The sequence below is a fragment of the Eumetopias jubatus genome, unplaced genomic scaffold (genome assembly GCF_037043125.1).
Source record: "Eumetopias jubatus isolate StellerSeaLion01/CBP00866 unplaced genomic scaffold, mEumJub1_p1.0 scaffold_6, whole genome shotgun sequence".
NCBI lineage: Eukaryota > Metazoa > Chordata > Mammalia > Carnivora > Otariidae > Eumetopias > Eumetopias jubatus.
The window spans coordinates 143,817,846-143,841,918 of record NW_028274812.1 but is presented as its reverse complement, the minus strand read 5'-3'; positions in this window follow the sequence as shown (position 1 = coordinate 143,841,918).

Sequence of the window (24,073 nt, the reverse complement as noted above, 5' to 3'; positions counted from 1 at the left end):
TAGAGGGAATAACTCAACATAATAAAGGCCATATATGAAAACCCACAGCAAACATCATCCATGATGGGATGATCTCCTAAGTCAGGAACAAGACAAGGATGTCCACTCTCACCACTTTTATTCAACACAGTACTAGAAGTCTTAGCCACAGCAATCATATAACAAAAAGAAATAAAAGGCATCCAAATTGGTAAGGAAGAAGTAAAACTCTTACTATTTGCAGATGAAATGATACTCTATATAGAAAACCCTAAAGACAACACCAAAAAAAAAAAAATACTAGAACTGATAAATTAAATCGGTAAAGTTGTGGGATAGAAAAACAATATACAGAAATCTGTTGCATTACTATACACCAAAAATGAAGCAGCAGAAAGAGAAATTAAGAAAACAATCCCACTTATAACTGCACCAAAAATAATAAGATACCTAGGTAATTTTAACCAAAGAGGTGAAAAAGACCTGTACTCTGAGAACTGTAAAACACTGATGAAAGAAATTGAAGATGACACAAAGAAATGGAAACACATTCCATGCTCATGGATTGGAAGAATACATATTGTCAAAATGTCTATACTACCCAAAGCAATCTACACAGTTAATGAAATCCCTATCAAAATACCAACAGCATCTTTCACAGAACTAGAACGATCCTAAAATTTCTATGGAACCACAAAGGAAGCCTAATAGCCAAAGCAATCTTGAAAAAGAAAAGCAAAGCCGGAGGCATCACAATTTCTGACTCCAAGTTATACTACAAAGCTCTAGTCATCAAGACAGTATGGTACTGGCACAAAAATAGACACACAAATCAATAGAATGGAATGGAAAACCCAGAAATAAGCCCACAGTTATATGGTCAATTAAGCTCCAACAAAGCAAGAAAGCATATCCAATGGAAAAAGACAGTCTCTTCACCAAATGGTGTTGGGAAAACTGGACAGCCACATGCAGAAGAATGAAACTGGACCACTTTTTACACCATAGACAAAAATAAACTCAAAATGGATTAAAGACCTCAATGTGAGACCTGAAACCATAAAAGTCGTCGAAGAGAACACAGATAGTAACTTCTCTGACATCTACCTTAGCAACATTTTCCTAGGTATGTCTCCTGAGGCCAGGGAAATAAAAGCAAAAATAAAACTATTGGGACTACATCAAAATAAAAAGCTTCTGCCCAGGGAAGGAAACCATCAACAAAAATAGAAGGGAACCTACAGAAAGGGAAAAGATATGTTCAATAACGTATCTGATAAAGGCTTAATATCTAAAATATATAAATAACTTAGAAAACTCAACACCCAAAGACAAATAACCCAATTAAAAAATGGGCAGAAGACACGAACAGACATTTCTCCAAAGAAGACGTACAGATGGCCAACAGACACATGAAAAGATGCTCATCATCACTTACCGTTAGGGAAATGAAAGTCAAAACTACAATGAGATATCACCCCACACCTGTCAGGATGGCTAAAATCAAAAACACAAGAAACAGGTGTTGGCAAGAATGTGCAGGAAAAGGAAGCCTCTTGCACTGTTGGTGGGAATACAAGCTGGTGCAGACACTATGGAAAACAGTATGGAGGTTCCTTAAAAATTAAAAATAGAATTACTCTACAATCCATCAATCACACTAGTAAGTATTTACACAAAGAATACAAAAACACTAATTCAAAGGGATGTATGCGCCCCTGTTTATAGCAGTATTATTTACAATAGCCCACATACAAATGCAGCCCAAGTGTCCATCGATCGATGAATGGATAAAAAAGAAGTGGTCTATATTTACAACAGAATATTATTCAGCCATAAAGAGAATGAAATCTTGCCATTTGAAATGACATGGATGGAGCTATAGAATATAATGCTTAGTGAAAAAAGTCAGGGAAAGACAAATACCATGTGATTTTACTCATATGTGGAATTTTAGAAACAAAACAAATGAGCAAAGGGAAAAAGAGAGAGAGACAAACCAAGAAACAGACTCCTAACTATAGGGAATAAACTGATGGTTACCAGAAGGGTAGGGTTGGGGGCTTGGAGAAAATAGGTGATGGGGATTAAGGAGTGCACGTGTTGTGACGAGCACCAAGTGACGTATGGAGTGATCAATAATTATGTTGACACCTGAAACTAATATAACACTATATGTTAACTGGAATTTAAAAAAAAAACTTAAGCAAATACTATGAAAAAATTACAAGAATATTTTTCTCACTCTATGAACCTCTCTTTGAAAATCTGGATAAATTGGATATGACTAAGAAAGATATAAATTATCAAACTTTACTTAAACAAACACAAAAAATAAGCATTCTAAATAATATCATCCAAGAGCGCCAGACCTCCATGACTCTGAAGTTAATAATTTTCCAGCTTTCATATAACATGTATTTCCAGTGTTCTTCAAACTACTCAATATCAGAGGGGGAAAAATTTTTCATGGAAAAATAAAGGTTGGCGTGTAGAAGGAAAATTCTGAAAATGAAGAAGAGGGAAGAACAAGGCTTGGAAAATGAAAATACTTTTATAAAGCTATATTACTTCAGTGTTATACTGGCAGGAAACAGGTAAGGACATCACTAAAACAAAAGAGAGAATCCAAACTCAAAGATATAGGAAATCCAGTATACAATAAACATGACATTTCAGGTCAGTGAGAAAAATATATTATTTAAATGCATGCTTCTCGTCATTTAGAAGAAAAATTGAGCAGGATTTGTATGTTTATGCTTTATACGAAATCAATGCCAAGTGCCTCAAACTCTACTTGTTAAAATAGTAATCATTAAATTTCCAGAAGGAATCTTGGGAGATATTTACTACTTTAAAAAAACTAATAAAAATTACTAAAATGGTATTTGAAAGCATGACTTTAAAGACATAAAATACTTAAAATGGAAAAGTTAGGGTGAAAAACATCATTAACAAAGGTAAAAAAATGAATGAGTTTCTTGGAGAAGGTTTTCCAATTTCCTTAAATTCCAATGCTTTGTACATGAAAAAAATTCTTGTAAACTGATAGACTATCATGGGATATGCATAGATAAGGACATTAATGTATAATTTTATGGAACACTGTGGCAATCCATCATAACTTAAAATTGTGACCTAGAAATTCCAATTCTGAGATTTATCTTCAGAGATAATCTTACAAGTGGCAAAAAAATATTTAATTACAGTATTTTAATAAGAAAAAGATGAGAAATAATTAAATTTCATAGAGACTAAATGAATTATGTTATATCAATATAATATATACACCGGAATATTTAGGCAAGTAAGTTTCCCTGCAGAAAATTTGTGTGTGTGTATACATATATATAAACAGCATATATATACACACCATAGACATACCATGTACATACACACAAACACACACATATCATACCATAATTTTGTATTATTTTTGTGATACAAGCAAGTATAAAGTCAAATGAATTAAATTTGTGTTCTATTCTGGAATACAGATTACTGAATAAACAAGGGGGAATTAATACAAATTCTCTTTAATTACTGCACAGTAATTCAAAACATACACTTTTAGATTTTTATAGACATGGGTCTTATCATCTTGAAAGATAGATTTGTTTAAAGGTCCTTAGGTTTTGTAAACACATACAATATATTCTGTAAGCATGTATTTTAATTGTATAATGACTTTGTCTATTGAAGATCATTTTCCATGAAATTAAATTCCAAGTATTTTCTCTAGGAAGCTAAGCATGTAGAAAACCTTCCGTATTTTTTATATTTCATAAGTGATTCACATTCAGCAGATAGCATTTCCTGTTTTAGGAAAAACCAGAGTACGTGGAGTGCCCATTGCTATATTTGAAAATCTAGGGATGCTTATCATGTTTCTGGCAAGCCACAAAGTGAAATTCTTCAGGACCTTCTCAACAGTGAAAAAGGGGAAGATTAAAAAGAAAACTGACCACAGTGGTCTATGCCAACCTCAGTCCCAGAAGGATTATGTAGTGCAATATATCAAGTTCTATTTCCCAAAAATCTATGTTTACTTCAGTGGGGCTATATATATTAAATTAGAATAAAACTGTCCCACTTTGCTGAGAATCAATTGAAAATGAACTGGAGCCTGATATAACTACTCTTTCCTTTTACAATGTTAAGGATTAATTCTATATAATTTGTTCCACAGATTAAAAAAATTAGGGAATTTTCCATCTATGATATATGATATAGGGAAGGTGAGATTCTGAGGATCTTAAACTCTAATCCTCAATGCTTGGCCAAATCATTATAAGTGGAACAGAGACTTCCTTAAATGACACAGGTAACTATTTAAAATGTATCCTACTAAACTATTTTTTTAATTTCAACGTTGCTAGTACAAGGTGACAATTTGTAAAAGAAGATGGAAGCCAATATTATCACACTAAAACGCTCTTGCACACTTACATTGGCCCGCATTCTCTTTTGATAATATCAAAAGAGTAGTTCAAGAATCTTACTTCTTAACATGTAAACACTAAATATTCTTCTGAGGGCTTTGAAAACCTATGATTGCCTTCATAAGCACATAAAACAAGAAAAAAATAATTAATGATTCTTAACCACAAAAGTCTCTATCTACTATAATAGCTATTTGGGCTAAAATTAAACCACAGGAATGAGTATTGCTTTCAGTAGAAATGGTTTCAGGAACTTATTATAGCTCTCAGTCTTCTATAATCAGAAAAAGGGCATTTGGTTAATCAAATTTAGTTTGGTGTTCAGAAATTATCTAAGTACATAAGACATGGCACATGAGCTCTGACTTTTACAATGGGAGACAATGACGTGATTAAATGTGATGCCTCTCTGGGGAAAGTGATTGGAGAATCCATGATAATAGGCTTTGGAGTCATTTGCATGTAAGATCCCAGCAACTAGGAGAGGTGGTTGCTTGAGACACTTAGGAAACTGGCTTCCTATGTTTAAGGGATTAAGAATCTGGAGGAGCAAGGATGGGTTTCTGTATTAGTCAGGGTCTTGCTGGAGATAGGAACTAGTGCAATCATTTCAACAAAGAGAATTTTATATGAACCATTTTCAACCAGACGCCAGAGAACAGAAAATGTACCATTACTACTGCTAATAGTAATCAAAGACACTGAGGAATCACCGAGGTAGTCACTATAGGATAAAGCTACAACCCTTTCGGGTAGGGAGATGAATGGAGGGACCCTGGGGAACTAGGAGTTATACCTCTGAGGCAGACATGCTGTCTGCTAATTATCTGATACCTCAGGGAGATGGGACCCGTGGAGCTGGGACCAGACCTCTAAGACAGGAGCTTCAACCAACTGGTACTGGACTCTCTCGGGGGGTACATGGAGGCTAGTTCTGACAGCTAAAACAGCTGCAACCTGAAATCAACTACTACGCAGTTGGAGGAACTGCCACTGCCAAGGTGAAGAGCTATTAATGTGATGCAGTGACAGGCACAGGAAGAAAACAGGAAGTAACAGGTCCCCTCCTCCCTCCAATCAGGTAGTTTCACCTTAGTGGTCACCACTAAGAGCCTAAGGGGAGAGCAACTGGCAAAAAAAGAAGTGCCTTGGAGAGGACCAGCCCCAGAGTCATAGAACAAAATAGAGAAGAACAGATTTGGAGCTGAGAGACAAAAGTCCAGTGATGAGCACAGCTCACCCATTTGACTATTCAAGACCATACTTGCCTTTGTACAAATGGCACAATGTCCATTCACAACAACAAAAGCTGTATACTTACACTTAAACATTCTCACCTCTTCCCAAAACCAGGAGGTGCAAAATCCCAAAAGTTCTTGGGCATAGAAATACTCCTCGAAATTAATCACAGTCCAATTTTTGTAGAAAATAATCAAGTGGGGGAGAGAAGAAGAAATTAAGTCAATTTCCCAGTGGTTTGTGGTTTCCAGTTTCTAGTTTTCTTATCAATTTCCAGTTTTTGTTTATCATCAAATACTGGGGTCTGTTTTTCTATTCTTGATTTTTTTTTGTTTCGTTTGCAGATGTGCCTTACTACATAATCATTTAAAAATGTTCCTTGGATAGAGGTACCTAGCTGGCTCAGTCAGTAGAGCACGTGACTCTCGATGTCAGGGTCATGAGTTCAAGCCCCACATTAGGTGTGGAGCCTACTTAAAAAAAAAATATTCCTTGGATACTTGAAAGAAGTTATACTCTCTATAAGGTTTCTTTTGGGTGTATGTTGACACACATATATGCACACACATACCAATGCTTACATACATATACATTATATATGACTGTATATCTATGTGTTGTACATGTATATATATATTTTATATCTATTTATTGCTAAACACATAAAATATAAATATATAATCAAGTAGATGTGTATGCATTTAATTTAAATACATCTGTTTATACCATTTAGACCCTCTGTATATTCATTTGTTTCTTGCCTGGGCTGAGAGATAGGGTTAAAATACCCTAATACAACCCCTGAAACAAATAATACATTATATGTTAATTTAAAAAAATCCTAACACAATTGTCTATTTCTGTTGTAGTCATCACGCAGTAACGGGATGGACTCCCCCGACACAAATGAAAACTTCTGTTTAGATGTTGAGACAGCGGTACCCTACCAATGGGTAGGGAAAGTTTCATTCATCACATAATGAGGCTTTCTTGGGAAGGCAGTGCAGGATCCCAAGCAGGTCCAAAAATGACCTAAAAGGCAGGAGACTAGATTGGTTTTTAAAGTTTTTGGGGGCTTCCCATAGGCATGAGCTGGGGCTTGCCTGCTGTGAGTTTTCCATTAGCACTGAAGGAGAGGGGACCAGGCTTTCTTACCAGCCTGCCTAGATTTGGGAAAGCAGTGGAAAGGGAAATGAAGGACTTGAGACCTCTCAGGAGTCACATATCAAAAATGAAGTCAGACATTTTATTACAATTTTTTATTGAATGTCCTATTATTTCGGCAATATAGATTTTGATGCTGTGTTATTTGTTACATGAAGACTCAGGACCATTAGATTTCCAGTTTGGGTTGTAACCTTTGTAATTTAGAAGTGCCTCTCTGTTTCATGATTCATTGTTGCTCCTCTCACCTCCTTTCAAATTTCTCTTGCTTTAGTAATCTGACTTCTGTTTCTTTTTTGTTTCTCTGGCTTGCTTTCTTTTTCTTCCATACTTCTATTTTGGCATTTCTGAGGCATATTGACTTAGAGTTTATAAGGCTATTTAATTTAGTGTGAAATTTGTTTGACCGAATCTATTTTTTTCTAGTTAAATTTAATCTATGTACATATTATCAAAACATTTTTTTATTTTATATTTTGTTTTCTCTTTTAAATAGCCCCTATAAAGATTTCTACATGGCTGTGGTGTTTTTGTGTGTGTGTGTGCTTTTATGGGTTTTTTTCCCCCTAATAGTAATTTGGAAGTATATAAACAGTACAGTTTTTCTAGTTTACCTTTAGAAATTATTAAATTAGAAGTGCATTAAGTCTTACTTTTTTAACTTGGAAACAGATAGAATCTACTAATTATTCTATTTACTAAATAAAGAATTTAGCATTTTTAAACCTTCTGGCGCATGCCCATCCTTTTATCCATCTGATTTTCATAAGGTGATATTTTAATGGTAAAGTAATTATATACAAACTTAGATCCTCTGATTACAATTTCAACAGCTGTGTGGTATTTGCACTTCTAAAAAAGGTGATGGACTAATAGCAAATCCTTTCAAGCCACAACTTTTCACTTTTGTTTTGAGTCACGTGTTGATTGTCTGGATGTATCATCAAATATCTTTAAACGATCAAGTTATATTGAGTGATGCATCCATGGAGAATGTTTATTTTATTGCCTTAAAAATTGAATATTAAATCTGTATTTTAAGTCCTATTTCCTCAGGCCCTATTTTCTCTCACATCACTGTCACAATTGTTTAGCAAAATATTGGAATTCAATGAAACTGTATAAACGATAAAGCCATTCTGATTTTTCACTGTTTATGGATATGCATTTGCACAGACCCTCACAGGATTCTTCATCTTTCAAGTTTAGTAATTTTATTATTATGTTCCATTGTTTATCAATTTATGTCAACTTTGAAAATTCAGATATTCCTAAACTTACAAAATAATGTTAAATGGTATTTTCACATTTTTCCTATAATACATGTTTTTAGAAATTATACATTTAACCCTCCCAACTTATACACAGAATTTCTAGCTTATAAATTCTATCTGAAACTGAAAAAAATTATTCTATTATAAAATGGATTTACCTTAAAGACCTTATTACTGTTTTATATCAGATTGGACTTGCATAAATATATACTCTTTTCTCCTCTTGATTAAATTAAGAAATATTATGTTTGTTTAATATACTCTTGTTTTATACAATTAATTTAACTAAGGAAATTTTTGTTTCATATAGTTTAGACAACTAAACAAATATCTTCTCTGTTCATTGCTCTTTATTATTTCTTGCATATCAAAGCTTCCATTAGGATCATTTTACTTTTACTTGATAACTACCTTTTATTAACTGTAAGTTATGCTTTCAGTTTATATTTGAAAATCTTTGTTTCATATTTATTTTTATGACAGCTTTATTAAGTTCTGACTCATATACCTTAACATTCACCCAGTTAAAAAACACAATTCAGTGTTTAATACATTATAGTTGTGCAGTAATCACCACTATGAAATGTAGCAATATTTTATCATTCCCAAAAGACCCCTCATGCCCATCAGTAGCCCCTTCACATTCTCCCCTTTCCCCAGTCCATGGTAAACACTAACCTCTTTTCTGTCTCTATGGTTTTCTGTCTCTATGGAGGTGCCTATTCTGAAATTTCATATAAATGGAAGGACACATATTATGGCCATTTGTATTTAGCTTCTTTCACTTAGCATAATATTCTTAAGGTTCAATATTTCATGTTATAGCATCCATGAGCATTTCATTCTTTCTTTATGACAAATATTCCATTTTACTGAACTATTCTTTAGTTGATGGACATTTGGGTTGTTACCACATTTGGGCTACTATAAATTATGCTGCTATGAGCATCTGTGGTCAATTTTTTGTTTAGACATATCCTTTCAATTCTCTTGGGCCTATGAAGAATGGAATTACAGAGTCGTATGGTAAGTCTGTGTTGAATGTTTGAGGGAGTCCCAAATTGATGCTCAAAGTGATTTCATCATTTTACAATCCCTCCACCAATGTGTGAGGATTCAATCTCTCTACCTTCTCACCAACACTTGTTACCGTCTATCTTTCTTTATTTTAGCTATCCTAGTGTATATAAAAAGGTATTTCATTAGTTTTTGTATTGTTTTTAATTTTAATTCCAGTATAGTTAACATACAGTGTTATATTAGTTTCATGTATGCAACATAGGGATTCAGCACTTCCATACGACACCCGGTGCTCATCACAATGTACTCCTTAATCCCCATCACCTATTTCACCCATCACCCCTCTGGTAACCATGAGTTTGTTCTCTATATAGAGTTTATTTCCTGGTTTCTCTCTCTCTTTCTCTCTCTTTTCCTTTGTTCTTTTGTTTCTTAAATTCAACATATGAGTGAAACTTATGGTATTTGTCATTCTCTGACTTATTCCACTTAGCATTATACACTCTATCTCTATCCATGTCATTTCAAATGGCAAGATTTCATTCTCTTTATGGCTGAATAATATTCTGTTGTAAATATAGACCACTTCTTTTTTATCCATTCATCGATCGATGGACACTTGGGCTGCATTTGTATGTGGGCTATTGTAAATAATACTGCTATAAACAGGGGCGCATACATCCCTTTGAATTAGTGTTTTTGTATCTTTGTGTAAATACTTACTAGTGTGATTGATGGATTGTAGAGTAATTCTATTTTTAATTTTTAAGGAACCTCCATACTGTTTTCCATAGTGTCTGCACCAGCTTGTATTCCCACCAACAGTGCAAGAGGCTTCCTTTTCCTGCACATTCTTGCCAACACCTGTTTCTTGTGTTTTTGATTTTAGCCATCCTGACAGGTGTGGGGTGATATCTCATTGTAGTTTTGACTTTCATTTCCCTAACGGTAAGTGATGATGAGCATCTTTTCATGTGTCTGTTGGCCATCTGTACGTCTTCTTTGGAGAAATGTCTGTTCGTGTCTTCTGCCCATTTTTTAATTGGGTTATTTGTCTTTGGGTGTTGAGTTTTCTAAGTTATTTATATATTTTAGATATTAAGCCTTTATCAGATACGTTATTGAACATATCTTTTCCCTTTCTGTAGGTTCCCTTCTATTTTTGTTGATGGTTTCCTTCCCTGGGCAGAAGCTTTTTATTTTGATGTAGTCCCAATAGTTTTATTTTTGCTTTTATTTCCCTGGCCTCAGGAGACATACCTAGGAAAATGTTGCTAAGGTAGATGTCAGAGAAGTTACTATCTGTGTTCTCTTCGACGACTTTTATGGTTTCAGGTCTCACATTGAGGTCTTTAATCCATTTTGAGTTTATTTTTGTCTATGGTGTAAAAAGTGGTCCAGTTTCATTCTTCTGCATGTGGCTGTCCAGTTTTCCCAACACCATTTGGTGAAGAGACTGTCTTTTTCCATTGGATATGCTTTCTTGCTTTGTTGGAGCTTAATTGACCATATAACTGTGGGCTTATTTCTGGGTTTTCCATTCCATTCTATTGATTTGTGTGTCTATTTTTGTGCCAGTACCATACTGTCTTGATGACTAGAGCTTTGTAGTATAACTTGGAGTCAGAAATTGTGATGCCTCCGGCTTTGCTTTTCTTTTTCAAGATTGCTTTGGCTATTAGGCTTCCTTTGTGGTTCCATAGAAATTTTAGGATCGTTCTAGTTCTGTGAAAGATGCTGTTGGTATTTTGATAGGGATTTCATTAACTGTGTAGATTGCTTTGGGTAGTATAGACATTTTGACAATATGTATTCTTCCAATCCATGAGCATGGAATGTGTTTCCATTTCTTTGTGTCATCTTCAATTTCTTTCATCAGTGTTTTACAGTTCTCAGAGTACAGGTCTTTTTCACCTCTTTGGTTAAATTTACCTAGGTATCTTATTATTTTTGGTGCAGTTATAAGTGGGATTGTTTTCTTAATTTCTCTTATTGGTATGTAGAAATGCAACAGGGGCGCCTGGGTGGCCCAGTTGGTTAAGTTTCCTTCAGCTCAGGTCATGATCTCAGGGTCCTGGGATGGAGCCCTATGTCAGACTCCTTGCTCAGCCGGGAGTCTGCTTCTCCCTCTCCTCTCCCTCTGCCCCCCAGCCCCCACTTGTGATTTCTCTCTCTGTATCTCTCAAATAAATAAATATTTTTTCAAAAAAGAGAAATGCAATAGATTCCTGTACATTGATTTTTTACACTGCAACTTTACTGAATTCATTTATCAGTTCTAGCAGTTTTTTTTGGTGGAGTCTGTAGGGTTTTTTATATATAGAATCATTAGGTTATTAACTCATTCTTAATTTTTGTTTGTCTTTTCATTGTCTGCCTTCATTCTCTCTTTCTTGTTTTTGCTAACCCCTTTATGTTGAGGGCATTTCAAAGATGCTGTTCAGTTTAATTATCAAACCAATGTTTTGCTAAATGTTATTTTATATAAAATGTGTATTTTATATTAATTATATATTATATGATTTTACATAAAATATTTACATATAAAAATTTTTCTACTCTACTTATTTCATGTTATTGTTCCTTTTCTCATTTCTGGGGTCACTGTATAATTCATTTTATTTTTAACTTTAGAAACTTTTAGGAAATATTCCATGTACACTTGAAAAAATATGTAATTACTATTATTATGGGTATGATTTCACAAATGTCTGTTGGTAAATCTGTTTGATATTATTTGGGTCTCTATTTTCTTACTGATATTCTGCCTGCTTTTCTATCAGTGAGTCAGAGAGAAGTGTTGAAGTCTAATTATAACTATGGATTTGTCTATTTCTTCAGTCAGTTCTATCAGTTTTTGTTTCATTACTTTGAAGCTCTTTTGTTAAACACATGCCCTGTTAAGACTGTTATGTCTTGTAACAAATTAACCCTGATAATAGTCCTAGTTCTGAAGTATTCTTTGCCTGATATTAATATTGTCACTTCATCTTTGTTAGGATTATTGTTTGCATAGTATAACTTTTTTCACTATTTTACTTTTAACCTACCTCTGTCTTTATATTTAAAATGTGTTATTATAGATAGGCTTGGAAAAAATCAATCTAACCTACTCTGCTTTTGTATTGGAGTGTTTAAACATTTATATTTAATTTTATTGTCAGTATGGTTGCTATTATGTCTACCACTTTGCTCTTTGCTTCCTGATTATCCCATGTGTTCTTTGTTCCTTTTTTTCTGTCTTTCTCTTATTTTAACCACTTTTTTAGTATTCCACCTTATCACCACTGTTGGCTTATTAGCTGTTCCCCTTTTAGTGTTGGCTCTTACATTTATAATATATATCTCTAACTTATCACAGTCTGCCTACAAATCACATAATACCTTCTTGTATAATGTAAGGACCTTACAATGTTGTACTTTCACTCCCCATCCTTTGTCTTATTTTTGTCTACATTTTAGTTGTACATATGTATAAGGCCCTTAATAGTTATATTTTTTAGACACTTGGTTCTATTTTAGAGAATTAAAATAAGGAAATAGTATTTTATATTTCTTTTTATTTTTTAACATTTCTGGAACTCTTTATTTCCTCACATAGACCCAAGCTACTTTCTGATATCATACTTCATCTACCTCAAGAAGTTTCTTCAGTGCTCTCATCGGGGTATTCTGGCAGTAAATTCTCTCAGCTCTCAAACTTTTATTTTTCTGTAAAATCTGTATTTTCATTGAAGTTTTGAAAGATATCTTTTGCTGAATATTAAATTCCATGTTATGGGGCTTTTCCACCCCTGCTTGTAGCACTTTGAACATGCCACCCCATTGCTTTCTGGTGTGCATATTTACCGACGTCAAGTCTGTAGTTAGTCTTATTTTTGGTCTTCTGCATAAATGTCACTCCTCTTTGCCCCCTTGCAGTCTTTCAAGATTTACTCTTTATCACTGTTTTTTAGAAAGTTTGTCATGATATGTTTCAGCATGATATTATTATGCTCTGTTGAGCTTCAGATCTGCTGATTTATGGGTTTTATCATATTTCCAAATTTTTCAGCCATAAATTCTTCAAATGCTGTTTTCTTCCTACCTGTCTCTCTTTTCTCCTCCTGGGACTCCAATTATACATATATCAGACTGCGTGGTTTGTCCTGCAGGTCACTGTATTTTTCTCCCTATGATTCATTTTGATAGTTTCTGTTGCTGTGTCTTTGTACATCTTGATCTTCTGTCATGTCTAATGTTATTAACTTCATCCAGTGAATTTTTTCATTTAATATATTTGTTCTTCAATTGTAGAGTTCCATTTGGTACCTTATTCATAATTTCCATTTCTTTTTGAGGTGATGGTTTATTTTAAATTCAGGAAAACTTTATAATAGCTTTTCCACAATTCTTGTCTACATTTCTCTGCTTCTGTTTCTATTAACTTATATATCTTCTGCTTATGGATTAGATTTTCCTGCTTTGTTTTCACCTGGGGAATTTTGGTTTTGGGTTTTGATGCTGGAATTATGTACTTATTTGATTGCTGGGGTTTGATGTATGTTATGGATTGAATTGTGGGCCTACCTCCCCCAAATTCATATGTTGAGGTCTTAATGCCAAGTACTTCTGAGGGTGACCTTACTTGGAAATAGGGTCATTGCAGATGTAATTACATAAGTTAAGATGAGGTCATGCTGGAGTAGAAGAGATCCCTAATTCAGTATGACTCTTGTCTTTATTAAAGGAGGAAATTCAGATCCAGGCACATATATAGAACATCATGTCAGCATGAAGATGACCATCTACAAGTTTAGGAAAGAGTTCTGGAACAGATCCTTCCCTCACAGCCCTTAGAAGGAACGAAGTCTGCCAACACCCTGCTCTAGGACTTAAAGGCTCCAGAAAAGTAAAGCAATGTATTTTGGTTATTCAAGCCATCTACATTAGTTTGTAGTAATTTGTTATCACAGCCCTAGCAAACTAAGCCAATTTATTCTATTAGAGATCATTAGCTTTTGTTTTAGAAGTTAGTTAAATTACTTGAGAATCAGTTTGATCATTTGCAGGAGTGTTTTTAATCTCTCTCGGGGTAGGTTTGGGATAAGCTTTACTCTAGGGCTAGCTGAGACTCATTACCAAGACATGACTTCTTAGTTGATTATGTTGGATGTTCTGTGTATTAAAGAAGATGCCACTCTGGCTTGTTGGAACTCAAATATATTTTGGATCTGTGTGACTCGGGACGGTCCAGCTCACAACTCATCAATCCTTTATGTGGCTGTATATACAGTTTACTCTGTGCTTCTGCAGCCTCGTATTCAGCAACAGACTCAAGGGGGAACTCTACTCAGCTTCGTGGGACTTTTTCTTTATACAGCTTTAATGCTGGCATTACATATTGCAAGTTCTATCTGCCTCAGCCTTCTTACACTCTTAAATTTGTCTTATCATTCAACAAGGAGTTTTAAAGTATCAGAGACAGTTGCAATTTAGGCTTGAAACCCTTATTGACCATGAACTAACTATATTTATCCTTATTGTTTTATTGCTTAAAACAAAAAATAATCTTAGGGCATAATATCAAATGTAAAATGTATAACTCTTGGTACGTAATAGTTCCATTGTACTCTTTAAAGTTCATATCTTTTCTGATATATATTTTTTCCTGTTGTCAACCATATTTTGAGAGAGATAATAATTAAGTGGTATATTAAAATAAAATGGCTGTATTTTCAGCTGAAGCTGTGAGACATTAAAGAATACTCTTAATTGAAAAGCATGAATTAATGTAAGTAAATGGACCATATATAAAAAAGAATTTTTTTTTAATGCAGAAATGTGTTGTCAAAGGCATAGATTTGGAGATCATTCCTTTAGTTATATTGACTTCTCTAGGGCAGTGATAACCTCACATATATGAGTTCAAATTAACAGCAACATCACAAAACTTTAATTCCTTGTTAAAAGTTTATTGTTTTTAAATCTCGGGTTTTTTTTTTTTTTCTGTTTGTTTTGTTCTGTGCTTAAAATTCATCTTGAATACTTGTGAATTTGTGGTAGTAAGTGGTGTGAGACTGTGCTATCTAGAGAGGTCTGGTAAGTTCTTTTCCTGATAGTTCTATGAACTTAGTAGAATTGCTGTTAGTGGTTCAGACACTATGTCTTCCTCCATGTAAACCTTTTTCCTTAATTTTTAGCTGCCACAAATGACTTTGGTTGATCAGTATTCTTCACTGCAAACACCAGGAACTGCTCAGGGTAATAGAGGCAGAGTCATTTCTTACTGGAGTATATTCAGTAGCTACCAAAATCATTGGTGATGAGGGAGAGGCACTGAAGAAATTGATTTGTGGTTACAAGTCTAGGAAGAAGGCCCCAAATCTGCAGAAAAACAGCCACCATTGCCATAGCCACCAGTAAAAAACCCAAGTGGCGGGAGTTCACCTTTATTGCAACTGCTTCTGCCAAACATCAGAGATTCAACCTTGCAACTATAGTTGTTTTCAAAAGGTAGTATCTCTTTGCCATCTGTACAAGTAAGATAAAATGTCTACATTGAGTCTACTTCTACATATCATTCACTTCAAAGTCAAAATCTTTTGTGGAGGATTTTGATTGGGGGTTCCCCACCTTCCCCCAGGAAAAAAAAAGCAAGGCACAGCATTTGAATTTTGAATTCCAATTTGAGGAGGCAGAACTCAAAATGCAGATTTTAGCAATAGAGAAAAGCTAATCAAAACATAATTGGCAGCCATGAAAGTGACTCATCAGCTAACTCTGTGACAACTCGCTTTCAGGACCAACTTAGTTGCACTGTTTGGTTATCCCAAAAGACAGCAGGTGGCGGGGGCGGGGAATCGGTGACCCTCTAAATGTGCCCATGATTATTTTCATAATTATCTAGGAGTCTCCATTTTACAACATTCTTAGAGGTGTTAAATTATTGGTTCAAAGGTCTATCATTGATCTGTTTCCTTTTTTTTTTTTAGTTGCTTTTCTTTTCAGTTTCATGTTTTATGTGCAAGTGATAAAGATAAATCATTGTTCCTACTCAACTCTAGGGAATTAGTTTCAAGCAGTGATGGTTTGATCCAAATTTCATTTCCTGGAGTTGTCAGTTTTTCTCTATTTCATCTCATGAGAATACAGCACAACTTTTGCCGCCACATTTGAGGTTTGGCATTCACAATGTAAAGAGCTGATAAACGGAGGCAACTGGGCAAACAGAATGGAGAGTGTTTAGGACACTGACTTATTGGAGTGGCTGGCAAGGCAAATATTCAGCACCATTCCTAAAGAGGTACAGACTAGGGGCAGGAGGTAAGGTAGAGCATGCTAAGATGTGTAAAATTCTAGGAATTTAAGGAGTTAAGCAGAACGGTGAAAGGGAGTAAAAAGAAATCACAAGGGTGAAACTTAGAAAGGTGTGAATTTGGATAGAAAAATCCCAGGGGCCATGGAGAAATGTTTTTTGAGTTGAAGATTTTCAAATCTAAGAAGTTCGCACATGAACAGGTAAAGCAAAGAACGAATACATGTGGATTATCAATGTGTCCTGATTTCTACTGATGAGCTGGTGAGACCTTGACATATTGGATGGCATAGTTAAAGATCACTGATTATTACCAATCAGGAGGGATGTAATGTGTCATCTTACCCATGAACAGAGAGATCTCACAAATTCATTCCATTTAGGGACTGTGATACCACAGACCCTCCAAACCTCCAAATCAATGTGCTTCTGCTCTATTAAGAGAAAATATCTTTTTAACTTTTTAACTTTTGCTTGAGTCACTGCCAGTAATTGTCTTAAGATTATAAGATGATTTTATTGGTTAATGTACAGATGTAGATGGTCACTATAAAAATTCACAATTTTTATAACTTTGCTAACTAGCTCATGAAATATCTCTAATTTAGGAATCAGACTTTGAGGATTACTTCTAAGCTAGGGCTTACTTTAGTTTCCCCCATATTCAAATATATATATTTGTTATAGAGATGATAGAATCATAGAGTAAAGGACCACAGAAATCATCTAGTTAAATCTTATTCCATAATTTAACAAATTAAAAAATAAGAAAGTGGGAACCCATTGGTGACAGTCACATAACTAATATGTGGCAGGACTGGGCCTTGTTCCAAGTCAATGGACTTCCAGTTACATCTAATACATTCTGCTGACAGGATATATATTTTTAACTACCTAAAAGAGCAAGGATTCTGATTATACATAGTGTTGATATTATTATCCAATTGAAAAACTATGGCTAGATTTACTGATGCATGAGAGATTGCCCCATACTGTAAGTTACAGAGAGAGAGGCAAGATGGCAGAAGAGTAGGGGACCTCATTTCATCTGGTCCCTTGAATTTAGCTAGATGACTATCATACTGTCAGTTGCAGTAGATGTATAATAAGTGTCCTTGTTATAGATGTTGCCTGCCTGGCATCTGAGTGTGCTATTCATTGTCTTATAAGCTATCAGAATCATTTCTTCAAGTGGAAAAAACACTTTTCTGGTGACTACATACTGAATTGGTGCACTGGTTCTACCAAAGCTTCAGAATGCTTCCATACTGCCTGAAGATTTTCCATGAGACCCACTGAGGGGTAAAAGACTCTGCCCTCCTCAGGCCACCCTCCTGTGTCAGCCTTTTTCTGTGAATCAACATTGCTTAAGTATAATGCCCTTATTTATTCCCTACACTTGTCCAGTTCCAATAAACTATTTTTTTATTCAAAAAGCATTATTTTGGGTGTATAGAACGATTGGTTTTTATCACTTCCTTTTTAGAAGTCCTGTGTCTTCTTTTATGCTATATGATCTTAAATTATGCTGATAAAATTGCTGAAAACTTGGATGCAGAATGTTGAGGCAGAGCCAATACAAGCTCAGTCTTTTTTTCCAGATTTTCAGTGAGATATCTTTGACCTGGGAGAGGACTTTGAAATAGGATCCCATATTTCACAGTGAGGTTTGTAAAATATTCTCCTATCACCTTGCTGATAGATTTAGCCCATTTTCTTCAACCTGGATCTGGATTTCATAAAATTCAATATGGAAACACATAAATTAGGAAGTAATTATTTGCATAACAAACCCATGCTTAGCCTCTTGATATGAAGTCCATCTATACTAGAGGGGTTCTTTTAGGTACATATTAGCACTTATGAATTCACTTTCAGGTTATGAATTATTTGACAGGCTGATTAGTTGGCTATTTGGGAAATGATTGCAAACTTGGGGGAAAAAAGTAAGACTTCAATACTAAACTGATAGAAGAATAATTAGAAAAAAAGAGAGAGAGTCTCAAATTTTCACATATTAGTAGAAAACTGACATGGTCACTGGAAATTATTTAATAGATCATAATGTGTTTGGGGAGTGAGATTAAAACAATATCCCTAAAATTCCATAACCCTTGGCAACCTAGTAGAGAATGAGATATAGGGGGAAAAAGGTACATACACAAATGCCCCAGGGAATCAGATAAATATAGGTTAAATGGAAACAGAAACAACATCCTTTATTTGCCAAGTACTCACTAATAAGCAAATGCATAAAAACTGGGGTACTGGATCATATACTCTGTTCTGTGGGAAATGTAAGATTCTTCTAATCTTTCAAGGATTGTCTCTTTTAGCAATCCTCTTTAGACTCAGTTGCCTTCCTGAATCCCTTGGGCTGTAGCTCTATTTCCATGTTGCCATTCAGAGAAAAGTATGCTCCTCATAGGCCCATCTCTTCAGTATAATAAAAAGTACAGAAACAGGCTCTGAGTATGGCCAGAAAATACTAACTGACTTACTCTAAATGTTTACACAGCACAGAACGGCAAATAATTGCATGGTTCATGTTATCATATTATCAGAAAATCTTGTATTTACTTAAATTAGTTGGGTAAATTCTTGAAGTGAGTAATTTCTTTCAGTGCATTTATCCAGTTTGACTGTCTCCACTTAAGTAGATAGTTGTTTCTCTTTGAGTGGAGGTCTCTTGAGGCAGTAAATAAAAGGGTTTGCTAGCTTTGAAAATGGGGATAAGTCTGGTGTTTTTTTGTTTTTCCTTATTTTGCCTATCTATAAAAGGGGGCCCGTGTTATCCATTTTTCATGTAATGAGTTTTTCAAAAATAGGGAATTAAAGATACTTACCTTGCAGATTTACAGTATGCATGTAATGTAACTGATTACATTATTATTTTATGCTGATATAATAGTTATCATTATCATGAAAACAATAGTTCTCAGCCTTGTCATCTTTAAGGAGCCATTGAATTACTTTTTCCTTGTAGACTCTAAGATTTAGGATTTTGTCAATAAACACTATTTTTATAAAGTAAAAATTGATTAGTTTTTAATATTTAAAAGTCAATGCTATTCACAACTATTAACCAGAGATTTCAATAAGCATTAATTAACCAGGTTATCAGAGCAAGTTAACATAATCTCAGTACAAAGTTATTTAATGCTGTGTGGAGACTCTGTAGCTTCATCTTTTCTAAAAGTATAGTATTCCCTAAGTTTTTTAAAGTTTGGAAAAAAGTCCCCCCAAATTCTTTCGATACCTTGAAGAATCTTTAGTGGCTCAGAGACCCCTTACTGGGAGCTAGTGAATAAGGTGGAATGCCTTTGGGGTACTGTAAGGATTTTTGAGAGTACCTAATAGTTCAGGAAACTCATCAGTATGTATTAAAACTACACAGGGAAAACTGTCAGGCTTCTAGAAGCCAATAACATATCAAAGAGACAAACTATCTGCTGCTACGGTGCAGGCTGACAGGAATAAATTTCAGACTGTGGGAAATATGGCCAGACCTAACAGTAGGAAGGGTGCTGAGCATACACAATGCATGACTGATTGCAGGAGCCAATTGTTGCCCCTCGTGATAGCCAAGACAGCAGGTCCCAGGACACCGGCATATGTGATAAATCTGACTTCTTCAGAGAGCATAAAATGCCTGCTCTCGTTCTTAGACTAAAAGAGTAAATCTTTAAGCATCATTTGCATTCAAGTGAAAACCCTGAGGGTCTCTCAAAGGTGTTTCAGAGAATGGCATAGAGCAGTAGGCATTGTTTTGTGCTCCCAGGATCAGAGAAAAGAGAGAAAATGCCCCATCAGCGAAAAGAGATGAGCCCAGCTTCGATGTGAAAGACTAAAGGTCCGGCTATGGAAGGGAGGATGGCTTATTGTGGAAATCCATAGCAGTAATCCCTGACCTTGGACTAAATCCAGTTTAGTTTAAATCCTTCATTCTGCAATTTATATATAGAGTATTGGTATTAGCTGTGTGTACTTGGGCAAATTACTTACCCTTCCTGAGCCTTAGTGTTCTCATTGTAATCTTAGTGTTATACTACACATGGAGGGAGTCACCATGAGTATTAAATTAAGGGATGTAACAGAAGCAAGATGTCTAGTACAGCCTGGATGCTTAATACATGATAATGAAGATTATGGAGATTATTTGTATATAATCAAACCAGCAGATTGGAACCGGTCTCTTTTGCTGCATGCTGGGGCAGTCACCTAATATTTGACTTTTTATTTCTTGTGCTGAGATATTTATCTCTCTAATTCTAAGATTACTTATATCTTGTTGTCTAGAAGATTTTGAAAGAACTTGTGTCTTTTTAGGTGATTTCTTTTTAGTGATCTGAGAGATGGATGATCTCATTCAAGCATTGAGAGAGAGAGAGGGAGAGAAATTTAAGGGAGCCAGATAAGGAAAACATGTAAATTCTGATCCAGTAATATATTATCAATACATGACTTGATTATTTATTATGCATTTTTCAGAATTCCAGATACTCGTAAGCTGGGATTTATCTGTTATTTTTTTTTAAATTTATTTATTTATTTATTTATCAGAGAGAGAGCACAAGCAGGGGGAGCAGCAAGCAGAGGGAGAAGCAGGATCTCCGCGGAGCAGGGAGTCCGATGCGGGGCTCGATCCCAGGACCCCGAGATCATGACCTGAGCTGAAGGCAGACACTTAACGACTGAGCCACCCAGGTGCCCCGATTTATCTGTTATTTAATATTACTCTCAGTTTTGTTCCTTTCCATTAGTGCAGATAATAGAAGCTTATTGTATACCACTTAAAAATGAAAGCTAAGTATTTTATACATTCTTAAAAATACTTGCAATATTGCAGCAGTACAACATTTTGTGTATCATGGTTGGTTGTTAATTGTCAGTTACAGGCACTATATCAGAAAAAAAGTTGCAGCAGTATCTTATTAGCAAGTGGAATAAAAAGATTTTTAGCATAATAGAAATAGCTCTGGTATTTTTCTAAGAGATGGTTATTATTTTCTTCAAGAAAAGAAAAATCACGGTTGGCATTGGTAACCATGAGCTACTTAAATCAGCACAGTAAAAAAATGGGCCTGAGATACTCTGCCCTACAAAGATTGTAGATTTTAAATCTGGATAAACAAAGAAAACCAGAGATTATGGTGTTTTAGAGAAAAATGTATTAAACTCCATGGATCTAAAAGATTGTCTTTAGGGATATTGTACATAAAAGTTTGGACCATTGAAAGTCTTTGAGAAGATAGACCATAAAGATAAGTATCTAACAAGGTTTCCTATAAGAATTCACAGAGATTTATAACTTAAGAAAAATTTAAAGTGGAAATGGTAGGAAAGAAAGAAAAATTAACTATTTAATAGGTATACTGTTTGATGTTGGTAAGAGCAGCAAACATGAAATTAAGTGAAAATTAGAATAATATAAAAATGAAGATAGAACATTTATATAAACATTTTAAATTTATAATGTAAAAGCATTTTCCCATACCTTCGAAAATGGATGTTATTTCCATCAACATATGGAGTGGAAAACATGTTGTGAAGAAAATATACTTATGGTTAAAACAAATTGTTCTATAAAACTTCCCACCAGATTTTTTAAAAAGCGTATGAAAAGAGTCTGGATCATGATTATTAAAAAACCAAACAGACAAAACAGAAGACATACAAACTATAATTGTTTTAAAATTTAGAGAAGCTAAATATCTAGGCAACACATCTTTCCCGTGTTGTGTGACTTCCAGCAAGTCCATACAAAAGTGAGCTATTAACGACTTGGGGGAAAAAAAAACAATAGTGTTTGGAACAAAAGGTGTATAAGTACTTATAATGGCCACAATGCTATTTTTGCTAAGCCACTTTCTCAATACCGTCTACTCAATGGAAATGAATACTTTATGTGTAAACAGAAACATTTTGCAAATGCTTTTCAGTTTCACTTGAAAAGTTGGTTGTGATTAACCTCTGTAACAGTTTGATTAATTAACCTCACTAACAGTTTGATTAATTGTATATATCAATAGAAGGGAGGAGTAACATGAAGGATAATTTCAGGGAAGGTATAGGATAAATGCTCACTATATTTAAAGGGCTGCTTATTGGATTTATGCAGATTTTCTCATAGTTTAGGACTAAGATAAAGTCGAGTTGGTTGTGAAGAAGTTGACGTTAGTCCAATACAACAGGAGGCTTTCTGCATTTAATGTTGTCAAGTAATAGAAGAGAAAATTTTAGCAAGTCTTCTACTACGGGAAGTATTTTACCAGAATCTGGATTACTATCTTTTGGGGAGATTTCAGATGAACTTCCATTGTGAGGAAGGGGAGTTGATTTATTTATGAACTTTATTCCAAAAATAATAGTGTAGATTCTGGACTACTGTGTTCTAGATACTCTAAGTTCATCAATTTCATTTCATCAAAAATCTTTTCACTTAGGTAACGTTATGGCTTACATTTTACAGTTGCCTAATTCTAGGCAATTACTTACCATCACTTAATGGAACAGACTTGTTAGGTTGAGAACTAAGAATATAATCCAGGTGTTGGCACAACACTAAAGCACTTGACCACTGGGCCATGTGATCCTACTTCAGAGAGCCTCTGGTTATACATTGTACATAGTACATCTAATTGGGGAGACACACTGTAGCTAAGCTTTTCAGATTTGTCAAAAGTAGTTGAAATAAAAAGTCAGTTTTTGAATGTACATAGAGAATGAAAAACTCTCATATCTGTGTTGTCAATAACAGATGCTCATATGTATCTCTGTAAGCAGTACCTAGTCCAGTAGGATTTGTTCCGTAGTTTCTTATTGTCCTTGTTGAAAAGAAGTAGAGGCAGTCAAAGGCAGGGGAAAGTTGATTATGGCATGCTTTTGGAGTAGCTCTTATCTCTTTTACAGGAAGAATTATAAGATTGATAAAACACATATCACATGTAGGGTACAGATATATTTTGCTTACAAGGATGTTAAAAAGATTTATCTGCACACATCCATCATCTAAAGAGTAGCAGCTGAGGAGTGTGTGGTGATGGTGTTTATCAATCTGGAAGTAAAAATTAACTGTGGGTGAATAATTCTCAGATAATCATCATGTAGTTCATTGGAAGTTTGTACAATATGAATACGTATTACCATATCTGCTATCTGTAAAGATAATAAAAGCAAACCTTTGTAATAGTGAAACTAAAAGTGCTATTTACAGATTTAGATCAGAACTACAAAAGTAATCACAGAATACTGATCATTATACTCAAAGGCGCTACCAGTATTAGACAAATCTTAACTTTTTTTTAGAGATTTTGGGTTGGCTTTTATTATTTCCGGTGCTACTGATCAAACTAAAGATGAAAAATAATTAATTCACTAGTTCATTGAGTAAACAAATGGCCCAGGCTGTTGTGTGGACAAAGAAATAATTAGGAGTTGGGACAACTGGTTTCCCTCGCAGAATCTCTCACCAACTAGTTTATATCTGTGCCAAGGGTGCATATTTCTTGGTTCTCAGTTAAAGCCCTTTAATTCTAAAATTTAGTGATTTTACTTTAATGCCTATTATGTGCAGAGCAAGTTAATTGCTCTGTGCATTTCCTGCCACATTTAGGGAAAAATGCCTGCATATGTGTTAATACCAGGTAAAGTCTTGC